We start from the raw sequence: 16,895 nt of genomic DNA on the forward strand, positions 1-16,895 counted from the left end.
GTCTCACTTGAAACTGAACAGACAGTATGGACTCTGTTTCAGCTCAGCTCACAGTAAAGTGTTTCAAGTTTGTGGCTAATCTATGAGCTGTTGTCCAGACTGGGCAGAACTTTGGGTCACAGCCTCTCAGGAAATATGAGCAACATTAACACAGCTAGATGCTGTGTGAGGAAAGCAACATCATCTGGGATTTTGGCTGATTAGCTTTTTAAGCTTCCGTAGTGATGCTATGAAAACATTCTTTGGATATAATTCTTAAAATTGTTAAAGTCACTAGGTCTAGTGTTGAACACTATTAATCCCAATGCTTGGGAGGTAGAGACAGGTGGATGTTTGTGAGTTCCTGTACAGCCAGGACTGTGTCAGAAAGGTGGGCTACAGAGGTAGCCTGGTGTGTAAAGTTCTTGTGCACACAAGGGCATTAGTTTGAGTCCCTAGTGCTCTTAAAAGCTGGGCATATCCTTCACACATATGTAGCAGATATACTTAATATACTTGGTCTTCATGTCAGACCCTCAACGACTAGAGCAGGTGCTGTCCCTGACTGTGCTGCCTGCCTGTGGAGCCCATTCCCCTAACTGGGCCACCTTTACTGGTCTCAGTAGGAGAGGATGTTCCTAGTCCTGCAGGGTCTTGATGTGCCAGGGTGAGCTGGTACCTGAGGGGCAGCAGCTCCCCCCTTATCAGAGGAGAAGGGAAATGGGCTACATGAAGGGGGATAAGAGGAGAGGAGGTGCTTCTGTTGGTCTGTAAAGTGGATAATGGAGAAAAAGATGCACAGAGGAGGTAGAGATGAGTGAACCCCTGGAGTTTGCCAGCCAGACATAATCTAGACAAAAGGAGGAGCTCCTGGTCCAATGAACAAGACTGAAGTGGAGGACAATAGAAGACTCCCGATGCCAGCTGTTAGCCTCCAAACTCTTATGTATGAGGAGCACACGTCACATACAACACACACAGGACACACAGGAACATACACACAGCTTATGGAATTCACTCTAGAACGGCTTTGATTATTAAAATGTATTATCTAGACTTATTCTTTTACAAACATTTTAAGTCATAGCTTTTAAGTGTCACCTTTCAAGACTTCCAGAGAGAATCCAGAGAGTATTTTGCACACCTGACAGTAAGACCTTCTAAAGAAAATTTTACATTATGAATTTCTGGCTTGCTAAGAAAAAATTGTTTTCAGTAGTGAGGCTGGAACCTCGGGCCTCGTGCATGGTAAACATGTGTTACGCTTCTGAGATAGACCCCGAAAGCTTTTATAGTTTTGATCTCGGTGGCTGGCTTTGAGCTCATCCTGTAACCCTGGTGGGCTTGAACATATGCAGGGTTTAGAGTTGAGAAATTCCTGTTAGTTTGTAAGTCACACAAAAAGGAATCTGAGATTTCTCCAAGTTTTAAGAAAGTTCAAATGAGTGAACATTGTATTTGTAGCTTTAAAAGTCATCTCAAGGCCAGCAAGATGGCGTACTGAGTTAAAGGTGCTTATTGAACAAGACTAGAGACTGCGTTCTGTATTTTGCCAGTTGCAGATAGTTTCCATGATTTTGTGACTTTTGGCATTCTGGAGACTTTTCAGTACTAAGGCCCCGAGAGGTAGTGCGGGTTATTATTTGGTTGTTGGTTCGTATTAGTCACAGTTTGCTAAGCAGTCATGTGAAAAAAAGAAACAACATATCCTGATGGTAAAGATCAAACTTGCCGCAAGGAACTCAGCAGAAAGTAGCCTAACATAACATCATCCTCTTTATGGTCCACGACATTATTCAGGGATCTCTTTCCCTTTCCTGTATCCTTTTTCTCTCATATCTAGTGTTAGGGGATTGAAAGGCTGGAAGGGGTTGGGGGTAGAGAAAGGTGGAAGAAAGAAGAAGCTACAAAGAAGCCAAAGACTATAATGGCAGTTAACATTTCAACAAGTATTTTTGGGGGGCATTCAAGCCACACTACTCCATATTCCATGCTCACACTGTGTGTGTGTGTGGGGGGGGTATTGCTCTAACTAGAATCCACTGTAAGCAATGGGGCGACATTAAGGAATTTTCTCTTTAAATGAAAAGACATTTAAAGAAATGCATTATAGAAAGACGATTATGGCTCCATGTACATGGACCTAGTGGGAGGATTAGAGGCTATTTGCACAGTTGAGGTAGGAGACCATTAGCTCCTGGACAGCTCACAGGCAAAGCATGTGACTGAAGGCATGTGTGTTTTATGGGAGTGGTGACTAGACAAAGGATGAGTCAAGATCTGAGACCCATCTGCCATGTAAGAATACAACTTCCTGTGAGTTCATGGCTCACTCACCTGGCCATCCCTTAGCCCCAGGAAAGAGCTCAGTTCATCCTGTTATTCCTTTTCCAGGGATTGAACTTAGATCAGCGTGGCGAGAGTGTTGAATGGGTAGTGAAGAGGGACGGGAAAAGACACTGGAGATGGAGAGATAGACCAGGCTAATTTTGAAAAGAAACAGTACAAGGGCTGACAGATCCCTCAGTGGTTAACATTCACTTGGTGCTCTTGTAGAAAACTCAGATTCAGTTTCCAGAAGTCAGAAGAAGGTTCACAGCAGTCTCAACATCAGTTCTGGGAGACCGAGCTTTCTCACTGGCCTCTGTGCCATACATTTATACTCATGTAACAAAAATAACCCCTTTTTTTTTTAAAGAATGAAAGAATATAGATAGCAAGACTTCCAGTCCCAGAATGCCTTCACAGGTCGGCATGGGATGGGGATAGGGTTGTCTCAATGATTGACAACCCAGTGCTTTCAGTGGTAAGGCCCCAAAGGAAGTACAAATGATTTTGAATGTACTCTGTGTTTGTTTTAAAGATTTATTTATTTATTTGTATACAAGTACACCGTAGCTGTCCTCAAACACACCAGATCCCATTACAGATGGTTGTAAGCCACCATGTGGTTGCTGGGAATTGAACTCAGGACATCTGGAAGAGCAGTCAGTGCGCTTCACCGCTGAGCCATCTCTCCAGCCCCTTGGTATGTACTCTTGAGGTTTTGAATTAAGATAGCTTGGCTTGATGCAAGAGCTTCTAAAAATATTGCTGCCAAGCCCAGCACATTCCAAATTAAACAGTGAGTGGCAGTTTGGCTCATAGGAATCATTTTCTGAACACAAGTTTAAAGTGGCTTGGGCACCTTCATTTTCTTCCGAACACTGAGGACCAATAGGATATAAGAAGAGGAGACATTTGCATTGTCTCTGTCACCTTCGAGGCTGATGCTCACCACTCCTGGCAGAGTCAGGAGCTTCCAGAGCTGTCTCCTTTTGCTTTCCTATTTTAACACCACACCAAACTTTCTAAGGAATATATCACATGTCATTTATTGGAATTCTGAGATGTTTTTCCAAGACAGGGTTTTTTTTTTTTTTTTTTTTTTTTTTTTTTTTTGTGGAGCTCTGGCTGTCCTGGAATGTAAACCAGATTAGCCTTAACTCAGAAGTGCTGCCTCTGCCTCCTGGGTGCTGGGATTAAAGGTGTGTGCCACACTGCCCAGAGGAGAGTTCTTAGAGAATTATTAAAATGAAAGTTGTAGTTTTAAGTGAAGGATCAAATTTAAACTGATTGCTATTTCTGAACACTGCCCTTGTGTGTGTGCGAGTGCATGTGCGTGTGAGTACACATACAGTGGCTCACATACGTGGGTGGGAGGACAGCTAGAAGGTATTGAGTTTCCTCTCCTACCCTGTAGACCCCCAAGGCATCCAGCTCAGGTTGCTGAGATCTCATCGATGTTCACAGAGACTGTAATAGTGGTCATTCACTTGCCTTCCGTAAGAGACAGCAGTCTCTCTGAGAAGGGATGGTGGATTTTACACAGTGTACATTATTACACTTTTTAATCAAACAATGCCTGATGACATGATGAGGGATCGACAGAGTCAATATGTCAAATCGCATAGTCCTGGAAAATTTCAGCATCCATCTCGCTGCAAACTAGGTGTGCCTCCCACCCAAATTCATGTTGGGGCTGAATCCTTAATGCCATGGTGGTAGGGAATGGTAAAGTCATGAGTGGATCAGCTCTCTGGTGTAGACGAGAGCAGTCTTGTATAAGAGAATCCAGACAGGTCCCTTGATTCTTCTACTTTGAGAGTGGACAGTGGAAATAGAGACTCATGAACCACTACACTGGCCCCAGAGCTTCTAGAAGTCAGAAATACATAGTCTTTGTTTAAGATTCATAGTTTTGTTAGAATGGCTGAATCAACTAAAAGCTGAATTTCTTGTAGTTAATGTTAATCAACCACAGAGTGACCCCAAGATGTGTCCCACTAAATCCTGGAGCTGTTTCAACACAATCATCTCTGAGCCTCAGGGCAAGCCCTGGAACTCCATCTACACAACACCATGCACTTGGGAGACAGGTGTGAACCAGGGCATGAGCAGAAGCTGCAATGCTGTCACGTGTGGGCCGCTGCTGAGTGGACAAGAATGCCCAGATGCCAAAGCACAGTCTAAAATAACATATGATCCGTGCTGTGTGTTGGAAACCACTGCTAATCCACAGCTGCCAAATGTCAGCAGCTGCCTGGGCAAGTACCTTCGGGGTTCCACACTTGTGCAATCCCAAAGCAGGGCCAGCCAGCTCCTTACACTCCTGGAGAATAGAGGACAATGCACTGTGGGTGTGGAGATGTGGGCAGCCATGTGGCAGGCAGGGTTGGTTGTTCAGCTGGCCTTTCAGTCACACCTACAAGCCTTCACAAATTTCCTGGAAAGGCCTGTGGCAAGAAGAATGTCGAACATAAGTTACTGTGTGTTTTCTCTGCAGCTAAATGGTGTTTTCTGTGTTGCTACTGGGTTTAAGTGCCTGTTCCTCTAATGAGAGGATATTTATAAACTCACTACTGAAAAGTCATTTCTTATTTTTCAAAAATAAATTTAGATGCCAGAGGAAACAGTAGGGAATAAAGGAATATTTTATAATTCTGCAAAATAAGTTTGTTTTAAAAAATAGTTTATAAGGAGTCCATATGCTGGGTTGATTTTTATTTAAAAATAGGGCAAAATTAAAAAAAAAAATTTGCTCAGTCCAGACTTGTATCATGATTATTTAAACACTCTGGCCTACAATGGTAATAGCACTAATTTACTAAGGGCTGGTGGGGCTCAAAAACCATTCTCTACAGCCCCTTGTTAGAAACAGGAAGGCAGATTCAGAGACGCAGTCAGCAGTAGCTCCAGGCTATGGTATGAATCTCAAAAGCTCCAGCACTTGAGTTTTAATTATTTGGAATGAACAACAACAAAAAATAATAATAATGTTAAAATATCGAGCTATATGTAGCTATATGGGAAATATGAAATCAACACTACAACACTATAAATTTTTAATGGCGGAAAAACTTAACATTCAACTTTTTGGACAAAATAGATTAATATCTGTATTAAAGATACTCTAAGGTAATTTTCATGGTTAGAAGTTAGTGCTACTATGTGCCATAGTTTAGAACTATCATGAGTCAGTTAAAAAGATAAAACTTAAGAAGGAACCAGGAACAGCCATGGGGAACAAAAGAAAACAACAAAAAATACCTGAAAAATGCAATGAAAAGCTCTAAAGAAATAAAATATAACAAAAGAAAAAAATAAACAAATCAAAACAAAACCATGGCCACATTTTTTTCTCCTATATAATGCTGTATTTCACAAAAGGAAGTGAGTGAAAGGTGTTTGTCTGCATGATGTGCTGAATGTGAAAAATGCTGACCTATTGCTTCTCTGCACCTTCCATTAAGAACCCAGTCAAATCTTCTCTTCCTGGGGCATAGTGGACAGGTTTTATATATATATAGTATTCGCCAATTCAAAGCATTGCCCTTTTACAATGACCCCATTCAGGTCAACCACTTGAAAAACCCACATGCACTTATGACGTAAGGGCTGCACGCACAGAATAATATGTATTAAATTAAAGTGTGGACACGAATCAGACATCATCTCGAGTTTATCGAGGTCAAAGTGAGTCTTAGTTTGGATGCAAACTAGAACTAGGCAAAAAGAAGTCTATTTGAAGCTGACAGTATGTGATTTTATACCTCCCATGGTCCTTTAACTTAATACCCCCAGGATTACCTTTGTTGATGTAGAGAACAGGGTTTCATTCTTTTATGATTTGTCCCTTTAGTGAGCTGGAATTATACAGAATGCTAGAATTGAAAGGTTGCCTAGAAGATCTAGTCCAGCCTCCCCTCTTCAAGACAGGGCTAGGTCTGCAAAGATTTTCCGCTTTATTTTTCTAATGTTTGTCGAGCTAATTCTAGGTTAAATCCTCAAAATGGTATAATGATAATAATGATATAATAATTTTAATGCTATTTTTTATTAAATCAAATGGTTCGACACTTTGCTTCCTCAATATCTCATGATATCAAATGTGCCCTCTAGCTCATCATGAAAAGAACAGAAATTCTGAATCCTCTCTGTTCTTATCATGTGTTCCACCCCTTAAAGGATCCCATTTTAATTCTTACCAAGACTGTAAGCATGGCTCAGGTGGCACTACAAGCAGCTGATGGTCACCCACACACTTCCACCGTGAGGGCTCTGGACAGGAAGACTCCCACTGCAGAGACATCAGCAGACCAGGGAGAAGAGGCCTGAGCTCTCTGAGCAGGAAGCTAAAAGCAGGAGAGTAAAAAGGCCACAGTGAGAGCTATTGACCTGCCATTCACTGGTAAATGTCTGGAGAGCAAGGAAAGCATCCAAAGATGGCCTGGGAGAAGGCATGGCGTGGTCTAAGCATCACTGGGAAGGGTAGTTTACCAAGCAAAAAACAGCAAGGTGACACCATCCGTGTCAGCAGAAAGCAAACAGAAAAGTGTGGTGTTGAAGACGAATGTGAAGTCTAGGGGATGGGTGGGGCTGGAAACCAGGTACCTGGGATGAGGGAGAACATAGACATTAGACTGCACAGACTGTGCAGAGTAGGGCATGTGGAGCCTGTCCTCCTGACAGCCAAAAGCTCAGGGCTTGTTTGTCTCTATCTCGCCTATAAATTAAGCTAAAAGCCCATAGTTGTGACACATATTAAGACACAGAACACATAGCGCTGGTTTAAATCAACACTCCTGTGGTCTCCACAGCAGTTTGTAAATATTAAAATGGCAGTACCTTGCATCATTCCCAATCATACCTTCATTTAGGCCCCAAGGATGAAAAGTTCTGTCCTGATTTTCTTTTCTTCAGCTGCTGTTTATTGGCATTCAGGTGGGCATTATAGCAACAGGCCTGGGGACGCTGCAGGAGACAAGGTGGAGAGTGGAGAGTCACAGTGACAGCAGTGGACGCACAAGGAGGAGGGGGAGGTTAAAGCTGTTGGGAAAGCAAGTCGGGGCCAGGGCCAAGTCATCTACACGGAACCCTGGACCCCATGTCCTCAGCCCCTACTCTTGCTGTCTCCTGACTCCAGGACAGGACTGGGAATTCTCTGGACAGCTTTCTACAGAACAAAGGACACAGAGAAGTACAAAGTACACTGTCCTTCTGTGATAGTCAGAGGGTTTGCAATCCTGCGTTCCTCTCAGGTAGGACCATGAGAAATAGCTGTGCTCATGTGGCCATGAGAAATAGCATGTTTCAGAGGCATTAATTTTCCCTGGTGTCCCAGCCCACCAGCGCCACTATGGCCCGGAGTGAGTACTACAAGCGTTGCTGGTCTAATGGAGAGGATAAGGGAGGGGAAGGGATAGGGGCTAGAAGTGAGGCTCCAGAGGATCATCAAGGTACAGGAACTACCTGCATGGTGTTGGTGAAGCCAGGGCGCCACCGAGTCAGCGCAATGACCACATCTCCCTTCTTGAAGAAGCCTCCGGCCAAGCTTACACGGAGGTCAACATCCTCAGCCCAGGCGTCCTGTAAGGCATCCTTACACAGCACAGGGAAGATGCCACAGTACAGATGGGCCTGGCCAGCAGTCTGGCGATTGCGTGTCACAGCAATGATAGCAGCCGGAGGGCGGTACCCGGCCACTTGGTGAGCTCTCCTGCCAGACTTGGTGAGCACGATAAAGGCCCCACTGCAGCACTTGAAGGAGGCCTCCACGGCGCGCAGCTCCTGTGGGGTCGCTGGTAATGGACTGGAGAGCTGGAGGCTGCCATCTACCAATCAGGTGCTGCATGTGAACAGCTTCCAGAGGGTAGTCCCCTTTGGCTGTTTCTCCTGACAGTATGATGCAGTCTGCTCCATCTAGGGCTGCATTGACCACATCGCTGCCTGCAGCACGGGTGGGGCGTGGCTTCTTGAGCATGCTAATCTCAATGCCCAGGTCACCACGAGCCACCATAATCCCATCACTTGCCTCCAAAGTCTCATCAAACCTGCGGACACCTTCATGGTTCTCGATTTTGCTGATGATCTTGATGTTCTTTCCCTTCTCTCCCAGAACCTTCCTAACTTCATGCACGTCGACGGCCTTGCGGATGAAAGACACGAGCACCACGTCCACATCCTGCTCCACCCCAAACTTCAGGTCCTGGATGTCCTTCTCCAACACGGCGGGGAGGTCCACAGCAGCTCCGGGCAGGTTCACGTCCTTCTTGATGCCCAGGGGGCCACCGTTCTCCACCTTTGTCACCAGGCAGTCAGCACCTTTCTCCTTCACCTGCAGATCTTGCTGCCCACCTCCAGCCACAGGATGTTCTCGTCACACTTCTCCATGTGGGCGTTGTCCAGGGTGATCTTCAGAGCAGCTCCCTTCTTCAGCTCCACCTCTGCAGTGCCGCTGCCTTGATGAGTGCAGTCCGGATCTCAGGCCCCTTAGTGTCCAGAGCCACCGCAACGGGACGGTAGAGAATGGGGTGAGAGGCAAAGTTGTCTGTGGCTGCACGGACATTCTTGATGGTCTCTGCATGGGACTCATGGGTTCCATGAGAGAAATTCAGCCAGGCCACATTCATTCCAGACTTAATCATCTCCTTCAGCATCTCCACAGACCGGGGAGCAGGGCCAATGGGACAATGATGCCAGGGTTGCGGGAGTCAATGTCCAGGCGGCACATCTGTTCCAGGAAGGTGTCAGCCATGGCTGCAGGGCGCTGCTGGGTCTGTATGAAGGCAGTCCCTGCTTCGCTGTGTGGCTTCAGCTTGGTTCCGCAGATTCTCGGGCATACTTCAGATCCTGTTGAGTCAAGATGCGTCACTGCCGTGCGGGCTCTGTCCCGATTCTTAATCATTGCCTTTGTTTTTCTTTATAGTTTTATCATAATACAACAAACACATACATATACATACTCTCAAAGCAGAATTTAGTTTTTAGACTTTAAAAACTGTTTATAAATGAAATCACACTAGATAGGTGGTAGTGCACTTTTAATTCCAGTGCTTAGGAGGCAGAGGAAGGTGGATGTCTGAGTTCAAGGCCAGCCTAGCCTACAAAGTGAGTTCTAGGACAGCCAAGGCTGCACAGAAAAAAAAAATTGTCTCAAAAAATTATACTAAACATATTTTTGAAGGTCTAATTTTATCACTCAATGTCATATTTTATTTGTTTATTTGGGGTGAGGGAGGATGAGACAAGGTTTCCCGGTCACCACCAGCTTCAACATCATGTTTTAGACATTTGCCTTTGCTGACTGTTACCACAGTAGTGTTTATTGATTTTCACTGGCACACTATGTACATTACAGCGTGTCTGTTGTTAGATGCCTGATTTCTCCACTGGCTCTCATCTAGGCCTGCTCTGCTCCCCCTTCTCCAGGGACCTTAACGACAGTCTCCAGCCCCTTCATGTAGGAGAGTATCCAGGCCCCACCCTACAGGAAAACAGCTCAAGATCAGAGAGCAAAATCAGTCTAATCCCAGGCTACCAGGAAAAGCCCTGCCTCCCACCCCCCGCTGAGAAACCCTACATAAAGCCTGCCTCCCGCTCAGTTCTCCTGTCTTTCCCTCTATATCTCATGTGTGAGGTTTGGTGTGTGGTCTGAGTTCGGTATTCCTTGACTCCCAACTGCCTGGATGCCTTTCCCTTAGAGCTCTGCTCTTACATTAGCAGTAGTTACTGTTTTAACTAGCTTTATTTGCCCACGGTTGTGAACAGCATCACCATCCACTTTCATACTCCGCATCCTATTCACATGGGAATAACTATCTTTAACTCACACATGCCCTGTTTTATTGGCTTTTTTTTTTTTTTTACAGAGCTTATTTTAGGTTTACTGAAAACTCAGAGGGAAGTAGTGAGGTGTCCTATGTGCACATAGGAGGAAAGCCCCCTCCCCATTCTTCCTTTGAGATAGGGGTTCTATGTGTAGCTCTGACCAGGTTTGCCTCAAACTCATAGAAAATCTGTCTACCTTTGCCATGTCGCTCAGAATTGTTTCTTTCTCATTTTTTCCTTTTTCTTTTCTTCTTTCTGTTTTATTCCCCACCCACTCCTGGTGCTAGGGCTTGAACCCGGGACTCGTGCCCACTAAACACCCACTCTCCCACTGAGTCCAGCCTGTCTCACCCAAAGTAGCTCTCTGGGTCTCTTTCCCTACTCACTCTCCTGTTAATCCCCACCGACCACTTTTCATGTCACTGTCTCCCAAGTTCTGCTTTTTCCAGTTCATAGAACTGTACCGGACAGTGAGAAACCTGTGAGGTCGGCTTCTTTCACTTAAGTGCTTCACATTTCATTGTGTCTTTTCTATTTTTGGGAGGAGAGGCGGGATAGGTGTGCGGATTTCCAGACAGGGTTTCTCTGTGTAGCCCTGGCATTCTTGGAACTCTCTCTGTAAATCAGGCTGGCCTTCAACTCAGATCTGCCTGCCTCTGCCTCCCAAGTGTTGGGATCAAAAGTGTGTGCCCTCACTGCCCAGCTTGTGTCTTTTATACTCTGACAGCATGTTTTCAGAGTTAAACAATATTCCATTGTCTGCATGTACATTATTTGTCTGTTACTGAAGAACAGCTGGGTTATATGACTAAAGCAGTTATAGACATTTGTGCTCAGGTTTTCTGCTGAACATCTGGTCTTGCCTGCCTTAGGTCGATAGAGAAGTGTCACAAATACTCAATAATAAGGTGAGAGTATTTTAGTTGTCATATGGTTTTTATTGTTGTGAGAGAGACCATGGCCGATCTTATAAAAGAAAACATCTAATTAAGGCTGGCTTAGAGTTCAGAGTTTTAGTCCTTGACTATCATGGCAGGAACCCTGGTGGCAGGCAGGCAGACATGGGGTTGGATTAGTGGCAAGCAGGCAGACATGGGGTTGGAGAAGTAGCTACATCCTGATCTACATCTGCTCTACAGGTAGCAAGAGGAGGTTGCGTGTCACACTGAGCACAGCGTGAGCACACAAATTAACCTCAAAGCCTATCCCCACAGTAACACAATTCCTCCAACAAAGCCACACCTACCCCAATAAGGCCACAACTCCTAAGAGTGCCACTTTTAGAAGAGGGTCTGCTTCATACATGGAGAGAAGATCTCCAATCTGAAAAATAGTTCAGGAACAGAATTAAACTGCATAGAAATCTGGGTCATGCCTACCAGCACTTCAATTTTTCTAAATTGAAATTCTAGTATCATTAACATTAAAATTCTAATAAAAATGAGCTGGGTGGTGGTGGCTCATGCCTTTAATCCCAGCTCACAGGAGGCAGAGGCAGGTGGATCTCTGTGAGTTTGAGGCCACACTGTTCTACAGAGCAAATTCCAGGACAGCCAAAGCTATACAGAAAATTTTGTCTGGAAATAGAAACAAACAAAACAAAAATCTAAAAAAGAAATAAGTTTCAGAATAATATGAGAACTATTGAAGGTGTGGGGTGTAAGGGAAAATATCTACCTGGCAACTGGAAATGTCTGTATAGAATTTGTTAGGGAAAGAGAAGGGGACTTTGGGCATGTTAATACATAGTCATGTTAAGCCACGGGTAAAAGAACACTGACTAAGAGCAGGATGCTTGAACATTTACTATTACAAGTATATTCCATTTATCAGTTCAATTAGTCTCTACAAGCCAGTGGACAAGGCAAATACAGTTTCATTTTATGGACGAGGGAACAGAGGTAAAGGAAGATTCACTTGCTTGCCCAAGTTGACATAGTGGTGGAGTCAAGAAGAAATTAATCAGGTAAGGCTGAGCTTCAATGGGAAACAATATTAATTGTAAGAGAGGCAGAGAGCCTGGGATCAACAGTCAAGGAGCTCGGAAGAAACAAAGAGAGCCATTGTTGCCAAATTTGGATCCGTTTAATAAGGAAAGGTGGTACTGTAGAAGCAGAGTCCCCCTGCAATCTGGCTTAGAGTTTTGCTGTGAATAAAACCTCTTCTGTCTAGGTTCACTGCTTCTAGAAAAGGAAGCAAAACCTTTAAAATGTTTCTAAAAATAAAGTACAACAAAGGAGTTACTGCTCTTTGGTCACTTCTATCAGCTCAAGTAAAAATGAACATCCCTCTCCAGATAATTGAGTTACACATAGTTATGGGAAGGTGGTAGAAAAACATGGCCCCCAAAAGGGAAGACACTTGTGCGGAGTAAACAGAGTGTTATGTGTGCAAGCTCACAGGAGGCAGTCCCAGGAGATTCCTGGTCTAGCATGTCTCAAGCTTCAGCAACCCCCACTGGTGACTGATGAGAATGAGTGGGAGTGGGTATCCAGGTGACTACTCACCTGCACCTGAAACCTTCCCCAGGGCTCTGTCTTCTCAATGCTGCCCTGTTCTTCTGTGGTAGGCTGTCCACTATGTGTCACAAGGTTGATATTTCAAGATGTCTTCAGCTCTGACATAATTAGCCTAATCAAACAGGCACCACCTCTACATAGAGGCCTGAGTTGTGAGCTGAAGAAAGCAGGCAGAGTTCTGACTGCAAAAACAGAAGAGAAGCTCTCAGTCTGTCTTTTGTCTTTCATCCACAAATTGTTTTTCACTTCGTCAGACATTAACTGACCATCTACAGTCTCCTAGGTGTTATTATAGTTGATGTTCACTTACCAAATTAATTCAAGCTTGGTCTTCATCCTCATGAAGTTTATAATCCAGTTAGGGAGATAAACAGAAAATAGCAAACATTAAATGAACTACTACAAAACTGTCACCTGTAATAAGGAAACCAAGATGGAGCTGGGGAAAAAAAAAGATGACATGAATGTGAGAGACTTAGAAAAGTCCATGGAAGGTGGTGCTGAAACTCTGTTCTCACACATGCTGTGGACTCACAAGCATAGACCATATTTTCCCTTTCTGTGGTGGTTAGCTGAAGCCTGTGACTGCTTCTGTCCAGCTGTTGCTGTCTGAGCAGGGCACCTCCCTAATAGAAACTCTGTAATATTTGGTTTTGGCAGCCAGCAACAGCCTAGACACTGATCAGAGAGATTAAATAGTTGACAATCATGTTCTAGAGTCATTAGTGAGACTAACTTTCATTATGAAAGGGAACGAAATATTAATGTAACTAAGAAGAAATGTGGCTTTCAGTGTGTGTTTGCTGCTTTCCCTTAGGATTGGCAAGATGACATGGCTATTGTAAACAAGAAAGGAACAGAACTATTTCAAAAATTGGAGCTTTGCAAAACTACAAATTCTTATATACTTTATAGGCTTCAAAGAGAAAGATGGGGAGTGAATAAATTATTAAAAGACTAATCCCATTAGATTGGATGCGGAGAAATGCAAAGTGTGGCTCTAGACCTATTAGTAATGCTGCTCAATAGATACGGTGCTTCAGGACCGGCGGTGCTAACGAATCCTTCTAGACCAACAGTCAGGGCAAAGGTAAAATTAGGTGTGGCTTTTCCGACCGAGAATCATAGATCATGTGGGCTCAAATTACCTGCAACAGCAGTGGAAATGAATGGAGGTAATATGGGTCCAAAATCAAAAGAATCTATTTGATCTGACAAACAACTATCCAGAAACAGATGCAAACATTGGCAAGCATACTTGACCAGAGTCAAAGACACTTATTAAATTTTAGGAGGGATTTAAAGTTACAAAATTACAAGCTCAAGTAGACATAGGTTCCTTTAGCATTACACAAATAAAACACAGACCAAGAAAATGGTTTAGTAGCCTGAAGTTCCTATTCCTTAGTATGTAGTGGAGGTGAAAACCCTCAAGAAACTGGAAGACACAGAATCAAAGAAATGTTTGTGCTCTTGAGAATCATCTCAGAATCGCACAGAACAATGTGTACTTAAACAGGGCTTTCTTTTTCTCCTTTTAGGATAGAGTTCTTCCTGAGGATGTCATGGCCGCCTTTACTGTATACATTCTGCAGAGAACAGATTAATCTGTGATTACCGGTTTACAGGTTTGTCATTCAAAAGCAGCCACATGAAGATGTGACATGATATTGGGGTGATCACACACTATCTTAAGATTGTAAGCTGTGAGCACCATACTGTGACAAGTTTGAATCTTGTCTAGGGAAGGAAATGGGTGAAACAGAAACTAGACATGGAACAAACACCCAAGATCACTTTTCTTCCTCGGGGTTCCATGTCCTTGTGCTCTAGTAGGACCACAGGCTGTGCTGAGGCATCCCCTGGCTGCTGGGAGACCCTCCAGAACTCTTTCTACCATGGCAATCATGGAGGATGTCACAGGTCATTGTCAAGATGGATGGGTTAAGAGGTTAAAGTATGAGGTACTTTGGGGCACATCTGTAAGGATGTTTCTAGTGAAGATTGGCAAATAGGTAAGTGAACTAAATGGGGAAATCTTCCCCAAGTATAAGCAGCCTCATCCACTAGGCTGGAATGCCAGAAAGAAATAGAAAAGCACAAGAAGAGGGAACCTAGAAGAAGAGCCAGTTTGCACCCTCAGTGCCCCTGGGGTAGCACACTATTGCTGCTGCTACAGCCTGTGTGGGATAAAAGTTCCAAGCCTACTTCCAGGTTTGAAAACCTACCAAATCCCTGAGCACAAAATCCATCAACTCCTGAGAATGGAACCCCACCAATCCTTGAACACATAACCCCATCAAACCTTGAGCACAAACCCCACCAATTCTTGAGCATGAACACCCACCAGTCCCTGACCATGAAACCCCACTAATTCCTAAGCACAAAACTCCATGAATTTCTGAGCTCAAAATCCCTGGACTTGGCTTGAAATCTCACCAATGGGAATCTCCACCCTAAAAACTCCTTCCCCAAGAAACTCCAACAAAAGCCCTCCTCTCACTCAGTTCTCCACTGTTTCTCTCCTGAGCAGAGGAGAGAAAACACTCCTGGGTTTTCCCCTCCCGATAAACCTCTTGTGTGAGGTTTGTTGTATGATGTGACTTTATGGTATCGCTTGATTTCTGACTGTCCAGATGAATACCTTTTCCTCAGAGCTGCAACACTCACAGCACATGAACACCAGATCCTACATTCTTCAGCTTTGGACACAGTCTTATACCAACAGCTTTTTGTGGGGGAGGGAAGGAGCTTTTAGGCCTTTGGCCTTAGGCTAGGCTGCATCATTGGTCATTTAGACTTCTCTGACTGGGTAGCTCCTGGTTTTTTCAACTCTCCACTCTGCAGATGGGCACTGTGGCATCAATCAGTCTGATTCTGTAAGCCAACCTAATAAGCACACACACACACACACACACACACACACACACACACACACCACATAATTGAACTGGTTGGGATGGGTTTCTTGTCTAACTTCAGAACACTTTTCTTCTTCTTTTTTTATTTATCAATCAGATTTACATTAGTAAATTCTTACCCCACAAAACATCCACACAATAAACTCAGAGCTGATATTGATATCAACTGCTCACCTAGATAAGACAAATGGTCCTATAATTATCCATACCTTATAAGATATTCATAGCTACCTGTAGCTATTTAAAGCCACACGTGTCTGGGTTGTCCTTCTCCCCCATCTTTATCTTCTCCCTTTTCTCCTTTCCTGACTCTCAAAAACCCTGTGCCTGCCCGCCTATTCTACCGTCCAGTTGCAGGCCTTGCCTTATCCTGTGTCTGCCCTCACCTGCATATAGACATCAATCTACAGTTCCCTCTTTTTTTTATCCAATTAAAAAGTTCTTTTCTCTCAGATATAAATTAGATATAACTATTACCATTCTATAGCTTATATAGTATAAGATATATCTAACACCCAGACCATCAGTTTTTTCAATTAAACAGAATACCCTGATATCTATCCTAACTTAAGAAAGGTTTAAAATATACATGCTATGTTCTGGCTAGCTTGTATATTATCTGAAAACTATCTAATTAAATATGTTTTCTCAATATTAAATAGCCTGGGTAGACTATAAGACTATAATAAGTCTTCAATTTCGTCAGAAATCCAAGAATGACTAATATTACTAGAAAATATGAGAAGCACAAAACATAGCTTTCAAAACTTAGCCAAATTATAGACCGCTGATCACCTGGGCAATATTTGTCTGTAGATGAAATGAGGCAATTCTTGCCTAATGGCTGTTTTGCCACAATTGGAGCAACTCCATCAGTGCTCAATTTCTCCTTAGATCCAAGAAAGGGGTACTTTTAGGAGCAGACAGGTCTCTAGTCAAATTATCTTTAACAAAGAAATAACCATAAATGTCATGTTCTGTGGACTTCTGATGCCTTTGAAGATTATCTATCTACCGAAAGTACTTCTGAACTGTTAAGCCTTGATTACTCTTGGCCATTTCTAGTTGAGATATATCAAAAATACCCTTTTAATTAACTCAGAACCATGAGTTTGCTATCTGTCCCTTAATTCATATTGCTTAATCATCTAAAAACAGTTTATAATAGCAGTTATAGGATCTAAGCATTATATTTTTAATTTTCTTAACAATAGAGAAAACTTATGCCAATAAAAACCCTGATTCTGCATCAAAACAAATCTGTACCAATGTGAGAAATTATAACTTCAACTTAGTAGCAATTATAAGGATTTCTACCAAATGAGAT

General features: G+C 43.4%; 1 pseudogene across 1 annotated transcript; it reads right to left on the reverse strand.

The window, feature by feature from the left end:
• Positions 1-7,752: 7,752 nt before the first annotated feature.
• LOC308437161 (pyruvate kinase PKM-like) lies at positions 7,753-9,205 on the reverse strand (annotated as a pseudogene). The gene has a single exon. The product of its transcript is annotated as a pyruvate kinase PKM-like (transcript).
• Positions 9,206-16,895: the final 7,690 nt, after the last annotated feature.

This window comes from Micromys minutus (genome assembly GCF_963924665.1).
Source record: "Micromys minutus genome assembly, chromosome: 25".
Taxonomy (NCBI): Eukaryota; Metazoa; Chordata; class Mammalia; order Rodentia; family Muridae; genus Micromys; species Micromys minutus.